We start from the raw sequence: 8,203 nt of genomic DNA, 5'->3' as shown, positions 1-8,203 counted from the left end.
TCACCATATTGTATAATGTCGAATACTGCATCTATACCCTCATACTTGCATGTCGGTGTGTCACAATAAGAGTTCAGGTCCCGCAGGTCCACAATAAGTCTAAGCTTTTTATTCTTTTTTGGGACACATCCAATAGGTGAAACAAAATATGGTATATGAGAGACCGGGCTAATAGCTCCACTTTGTACTAAATTACGTAGTTCATGAGTTATAAAGTTAGACTGTTGTTGCGATAACTGTCGATTTGGCAAGCACGATTTCCGTGGCGTTGTGAGAAAAGGTAATCTAACGCCATGTTCAACCCAATCTAACACAGTACTTGGAGCGTGTATGTTTCGCCAGGCTGGCAAATGCGCTGACAGGGAACCTGCGCAAAACCTAGTCTGTGTTGAACGACACATAATTGCCAATTACACTAGGATTCATAATTGTTTCCGGATGCCAATGGAGCATGAGGCCGCTGCATCGGTATATTTCTCTGCATACTTTGAAATGCATCGGGCTGCCCATAGGAGTGAAATCCCCGACTTCTGCCGAACCAATTGTTGCTGTATCCACGTCCCCGCGAGTAACTGTTAGTGTTAGCATAGCCGGAACTGGAACCACGCGAATAACCACGCCCCCCTTGCTGGGTTGGTCGAACTGACGTCACCGCCACTGCTGCCCGTAAGTGTTCAAGCGACTGTGGGTTGAACGCTGATGTATTCTTCTGTAAGGACTTAAATAACTTTGACGTGTCCCTGCCAAACTGACCTTGCACTAACATACCCGAATACTCATCCTGCAAGTAGCGCATATGTCCACACAGAGTTACAAACAAATTTGCAAGAGAGTCATTGACGTTTTGATCCGTAGTGTCACTGTCAATAGTACTGATAATTTTCAGTCCAGTTTCCACATAACGTGCGGACCGACTGACCACGTTGAACGTTTGTTGATCTTCGCGGTTAATACCGCTCTTAGTCTCATTTAGACGAAAGTCCGGTTGCAGTTTCACCCGCTGTAGAGTGTCTCTTATGGTCTGAAACTCCCCTTGGATATCGTCGGTGACGTATTGACTTAAGCGAATGACGGGACCAGGCCTCCGGGGCTCATGCTGGCTGTTCACACCAATGTTAGGTTCAGCAGCTATGTCCAAGTCATGCGTGTCATGACCTACCGTCCCATCATCAAATTCCCGCCGTAATGGCGGCGCGGTGCCCGTTGACTCGGCAGGTGCACGCCCACTTTCCTCTCCAAAACCGGTCCTGCCCGCGACCCACGACGGTTGTCTCTCTAATCGGGACAGTCTGTTCATTCGCGCTTTGTTTCTCGGCGATGTCAGTTAGCAAATCTCTAATTTCCTTTAGTTCCGAAGAAATTTGTTCTACCATCTCGGTAATACGTCTCGCTGATGGAGTAGCACCAAACAAGAACAACCAACACGGTGGCGCCACCTCACGGTGCGCCACCGAGATAAACCGGAGGTCACTCCATGCTAGACTGACTACAATTATTAGCTGCTCATAGTATAGATAGAGACACGCAACCATGCACATTGAAATGAAGATACTAAAAGATGGAAATCTTCCTACTGAATCAGAAACTGCATAGCTTTCGAATGCATTCTGAGATCGTAGCATCTGAACTGAACCTCTGAGCTGAGTGAGTAGTACCTCTGAACTGGTGAAACTGGTGCTGGTTGTGGTGTGTTTTAGTATTGGTTTCGGTTTCACAATACCAGCAGCCGGATGACGTGAGGCGTAAGGGAATTCGATTTTGTCTCGTGGTGTGGCAGCCACTGTAGCAGTCAGTGCTGACATTGTGTGAGAGATTCACGAATTGACGGGTTTTCCACCTGATTTTTCGGTGAGTTTGCGGTTTGGACAGGTCTTTTTTCAATTAGGACACAGTCCCCGCTGGTATAAAGAGGCATGGCCCTGGTGAAAATTGCATGCATACCTCGCGCTTGGGCGTATTTGGGCGCTATAGGAGAATACATAACATACATCTACATACGAAACTCAAATATATATTAGATTGAATGACGTAGGTGTTAACGCGCAGAGGTACCAGGCTGTCGGCGGAGCGAAAGGGGATATCATTTTCTTCATGAGTATAGGTGAAAGACGTTTAACAGAGGTGCGAGCGAAACAGTTTCGGATCGCGGCGATTACGTCGATTGATACAACTTGAATTGTACGACTCTACGTCTTCGAACGACATATTTGGGGATCGCTTTCGGAAGATTTCAGAAAGCGCACCGTATCTGGTAGAGATCACGGACTGTAACGGCAATCTCTAAACCGGGCAAGATCTATAGACATTCAGATAAAGAGAACAATGAATTTATATATGTTGTATTCTAAATCTCCACTTTTATTAATTAGTTGATTAAAGTTAAGTTAAAATTTTTGTGTTGCTTTTATGAAAATAATGTAGTTTTCTTTTTAGCTCATCTGACATAGTCAGCCTTATAGAATCGCATTGAGCGTGCGTCCGGCCGGGTGCGTGCGGTGCGTCCCGTCGCCGGTGCCGACAAACAGTCGGGCCACATTCGTTAAATCCGCTTGACGCACGGATCACGATATGTCGGAGAGTCGGGCGTCTATTATTATATGGCGGCAGACAAGGGGATTCGTTCAAAACGAGTTGGGTATGTTGAGAGCTGGGAGGTCAAAGGTCAAGGATCAAGAGGTGTAAAGAAGGGGGGAAAGCATTCCCTCCTTAACTTAAGCTATAGGGAAGGAAATGCGCAGAATTAGCGGCAGCAAATCTAAACAGCTCGGACTACGGTTTGTGATGTAGTCGGTGATATAGCATCGATGGTAGGGAAATAGCAGTCATCACTGTGCCGAAAGTTGGGAGGATCAAAGATCAATGGGCACGGGCACGATTTTAGACCTTTTCCTGAGGACCATGGTCTGACGGAGGCGATTGGTAGAAACTTTTTTTGTCAGGCAGTGCTGNCATGCTCCGACTCAGCTTCGCCCTTGAGCACGATGTTGACTGCTTCTCAGCATGAGATACACGAAAGCTTTCAAGCTTTGGCCTCATTCCATGCATTCCGTGTCGAGCGTGATGCGGAAGGAATCCGTGTCCGAATCACAGACCAACATTAGGCCTTTATTAGAGCCTCATACGTAATGAGCAGTTTTGTCAGATATACGAGGTTACTACACCTGTTGGAAAGGGACAGACCAATTCTGAGCCGAATATCACTATGAATCCTACACCACGGCCCAAGTCCGACACTACAGCAACGACTAGATTTTCAGAAGCTGTCACAGTAGATCCAGACAATTTACTGTCTCGAGATGTCAAGATGCCAAGTCATTGTTATAACAATATGACTGCGTATTCGATCCCACCATCAAAGGATATAATGGGGCTGAAGACCCGTTTGAAGCCAAAGTCAACATGGGTCCTGTACAACCACCGCAGAGAAAGGGACGATCGGGTGCCACAGTACTCTCGAGACAAACTGACGGAGCTACAACAGAAATTCGACGACTTAGAGAGGATGGGAGTGTTCAAACATCCTGAAGACATAGGAGTAACAGCTGAATACTTGAACCCATCGTTCCTTGTAAAGAAGGCAAGCGGTGGTTTTCGACTGGTTACAGCATTTGGAGAAGTCGGCAGATACAGCAAGCCACAACCCTCTCTACTACCTGATGCTGATGCTATACTCCGCCAGATCGCCCAGTAGAAATATATAATCGCCACTGACCTAACTAAGGCATTCTACCAGATACCCGTGTCCTGTGATTCCATGAAGTATTGCGGTATAGCCACCCAATATCGGTGAGTTAGGGTATATGCTCGGTCCGCAATGGGAATGCTCGGCAGTGAAACTGCCCTAGAAGAGCTCATGTGCCGAGTTTTCGGTGACCTCTTACAAGAAGTTGTCGCAAAAATCGCTGATGATTTGTATTGCGGTGGAGATACTCACGGTGAGTTGCTCTGCAATTGGGAGAGAGTCCTACAAGCTTTGCAGAAATGCGACTTAGCACTGTCCGGCATCTGTACGCCACGTTGCGGGAGTTGCCATCTTACCGTCTGAATTCGCTAGTCGCAATGCCCCCATTTGCAATAAACCAATTTGCCAAATGTGTTCATTCGTCAAGCAGTCGGAGGAATCGGTTGTACGACCCGTAACCGTCAGTGATATACTGACTTGCACGTCAAAGTTACCGTTCACCAGCAGAACAGCATGGCACTCTATACAGGCTGAGTGTCCTGACTTGAGACGCACCCGAGCTCATTTAGTCCAAGGCACTCGACCGTCAAAGAAACTGACCAACATCAGAGACGTCAAACGGTATCTCAATATCGCCACCATTGCCAGAGATGGACTGCTAGTAGTGAAACGTGATGTACCATTCCTACACTTTACTGAGTGCATCATCGTGCCTCGTCAAACTGTAGATGGGCTATTTACATCCCTACATTTACAGCTTGACCACCTATTCTAAGAACCTTCCCGGTTGGCTCTAACACTATATTACTCATATAGTACCGAATAGTATTGGAACACTTTCTCTCTAATAAAATTGGAGAATTAAATCGTTACCTTGGACTTGGCGTCTTGACTGATGTGTGTACTGGTGTGGGAAGTGTCCTCCTATGGCGTGGTGGCAGCGTTAGGTCTGAACCTAGATGCTCTGTGACTGTGAAATAGGACTTGTAGTCTTCACAATACCATGACGCCACACTCACACTCAGTGCTACAAGTAAGTGAGTTGCCAGTCAAGCTGCAGACATATCTGTAGACCACAATGCCAATACCTGGTTTGATTCATTATTTCGATAATGACAGCCGTGCAAAGAGCATCCAAACAGTCACTGTGGTGCTTGACAAAACATGACTGTCAATTCCTTCAAGAACTGGAAACAGAATCTAGTATACACTTTATCACTGGATCAAAATTTTGCCCCATTTTTGGTAGAGGGGACATAATGGGAGAAAAGCACCAAGTCGCAACCCTTTCGTGGCTTCACGGATGACGCAGATCTATACCGTACCTGAACACAGGCGGCGTACCAGACAGCAAAAAGTCAACATGCTGGAGCTGATGTTAGGGCATATTGCTAACTACTGCCCAGTTATTTCAAGGGCATTGCTCGTAAAGAACTCCACTTCCGTCGACTGTGTGTGGCAATGTATACGGCTACACTTCGGATTCCAATCCACATGAGCTCACTTCCTGGACATCTGTGACATTCACATGGCAGCTGGCGAACGCCCAGAAGACCTCTAACAACGGTTAATGGCATTCGTGGAGGACAGCCTTCTACATGCAGATGGCGGGATCTCCCACCATGGCGATGACGTGGAGGAGGATGAAGAGATTTAGCATACATTAGAGAATTTTATTGTTGTAACATGGCTGAGGGAAATCCACAAGGACCTACCCCGCATGGTGAAACAACGCTATGGAACAGATTCACTGTAGCTGTAAAAGTTGGCGTACTGCGATTTTCTCTGGTTCTCGACGATATACAGCATAATGAGCTGAACACGTGGATATGGTAATCTTGAGAACATGGTTTCGTTGATGGATCCACATCTCCGGCTGGCCGACAGACGCACAAGTCCAAGACATACGTGGAGTTCAAATCTGGCCACAGACCACTAGACAGGCCAAGAGGGGGAATGATAACACACCTGCAGCAATGTGAATCTTAGTCGCAAAATATTGTCATTCCTAGCAATCTCGTTGAAATGGCCCGGTTACTGCAACGCAGCGTTGTTTGTCTGTAGTTTTGATATTCTCCCTAGCTATTTCAACTTGACATTCTATGTGGGCCTAGAATAGCATGATCCTTCAACGAGGCGTTGATCCCTGGGCCTTCTAGGTCTGTACGGCATGATGGCAAGGGCCAATCTAATGTCGCATGTCAATCACACAGAGCGCACTAAAAGAAAGCGTCTCTGAGTGTCAGCTGTTCAGTGACGTCGTTTATCGGATGAGCATGGCGGCCGTATAACGAATCGTGAACACAGTTCTGCTGACCACTAGGATTAAGCTGATACACTTTCCCTTGATCTGCATCTGCTGCGAAGGAAAACGCGACGCAGCTGTTTAGTGGACTTCAGTAGAACTCTGGTCTACACAAGCGTCTATAGGCGTAGGGAACTTGCTTTTATGGCAGGCTGCTAGCACACTGATCGCAGGAGCTATTGATTGCGAGCATCCTGTCTGTCCAAGATGCCCAGGACTATGAGAGAATGACCTAACCCGCAGCACAACCACGAAATTCTCGCTAAACATTCGCTGGAAGGTTCGAGTTTGGTTACATTAGCCAAAAAATATCTAAGAAACATTACCATATCGTTATATCAATTCATGCTGTGACTTTGGTGAGAGCGAGTTATGTTCTTGAATACAGTTCCGGAAAACGTTAACACGCCTCCGGTCGATGGGTTCGAAAACATCCTAAAATTGCGTTTTTGGGGTGATGTTCGCGAAACAGTAGAGCACAGTAATCAAATGTATTTTGTTTCGCAGTGGCTACGGGAACGGTAGCCGTATCTTTAATGTTCGAGGCGCTACGGGTACGGTTAGTCCATTTGCGGCAAATTGCAGTCGCTTTCTCCACAAAAACTATGCTCGTTACACGTATCTAAGATTAATTAATCTCCACTAATTAATAAATTAATATTTAAATTATTATTAATTAATTAATTGACTAGCACACTAGATTGTATTGTGATTGATTGCGCAGTTTTAGAACAGTTCAGTTCAGTTTGTATTCGAAAGCCAAAGGGTTATACACCGATAGAAGTTAATTTATCTGTTGTTTAGGCACTGCATAATATGCGACTCGAGAGTTGCGTTTATAGTTAGTGTAAGGTAACGTTAGCACCGGACCGAGGCTGTGCGACGGATTGTCTATTAGCATTCTAGGTAATTCCTAAGGGATCTAGTTAACAATTCTAGGTCTAGGGTATTCTAACCTAGGCAAATACCGGTTTCTTGTGAGCTAGGATGCTAAGGTTAGCATATCGAAATACTTTATCACTGTTTTATTATGGTTGTGTGTGATTGTGTTGCGTGACGGTCACCGACTCTGAGACATTTTTAAGGATTAAGTCCGCCAGCGCATATATACGAGTGTTGCTGCAAGCTAATATGTCATTATTTCGAGGTGTGATGCAATTGTTACATGTGAATGTTGTGTAAAAAATTCTCAGAATGTCAGAATAAGCATGTTCCTGAAAAAAGAGTTATTAAGAAAGTTAGGGAGACCGGCAGAGACAAATTGTAACACCTTTTTCTCGCAAATCTGACATAAAAACCTTATTATATAAATAGGTTTGTAGAAGTACTAATACTTCAAGGTTATAGTGAAATTAAAAGAATGCAGTATACTTGGCTAAATAGACCTAGGTTTGGGTTAAGTTAAAACAAGTATGATTCTTTAAGCCAATTATCCATTGTCAAAACTGGATATGCAAGTGTTACATATTGCCCCACAACACGGCAATTGTAACACCCGTACCAATGGGCAGCAATTAGTAACACATACAATTGTATCCAACAAATCATGATCCTGCCAAAAAGACTTTTTGTTATATTTTTATAAAGGTGACACGTTGGACAAATTTTCAAGCACAATTAAAGAGCAATTTATAAGAGACCACAATAAAATACATTTTAAAGTAAGAAACTATACGAATGCTTGACTCATTTACGACATAGAAAAAGATATATATGAATGAGGCCTACTTATTGGGCCTTGTGAACAAAACATATTTACACGACCAGCCGATTCAGATTCCAAAGTTATGTATATACTCAATGTCTACGACCCGCCCATGGACCCCCCCCCCCACCACAGTCTACACGCTTAGAGATAATGGACTAACTCGACTGTATCACCAGTATAGATGTAGACTGCATACAACCACTTTATGAACTCCCAAGCCCCAGACACAGTCGATGTAGCCATCCCAGGGCTTTGTGGTATCTGAAAAGTCACTTGGGAAGTATAAAACTGACTCGCACTGAGAAGGTTAAGGTAGCTCATGTTCACTGAGATCCTAATAAGTACGTGCATCGGGCATATAAAGCTTATGGTCCTTGGCTCCAGTTACCGTCAGTACGGGGTGTCGAAGTTCCCAATGCACGGAATTGTCTCGAAGAAGCGTCGCTTTGGCTACGTTCTCTAGTGAAATCCAACAGTAGCGTTTGTCCTAACGCTAACGATACAGCTT

This window comes from Priapulus caudatus, unplaced genomic scaffold (assembly GCF_000485595.1).
Source record: "Priapulus caudatus unplaced genomic scaffold, Priapulus_caudatus-5.0.1 Scaffold26, whole genome shotgun sequence".
NCBI lineage: Eukaryota > Metazoa > Priapulida > Priapulimorpha > Priapulimorphida > Priapulidae > Priapulus > Priapulus caudatus.
Note: the sequence above shows the minus strand (reverse complement) of the source record.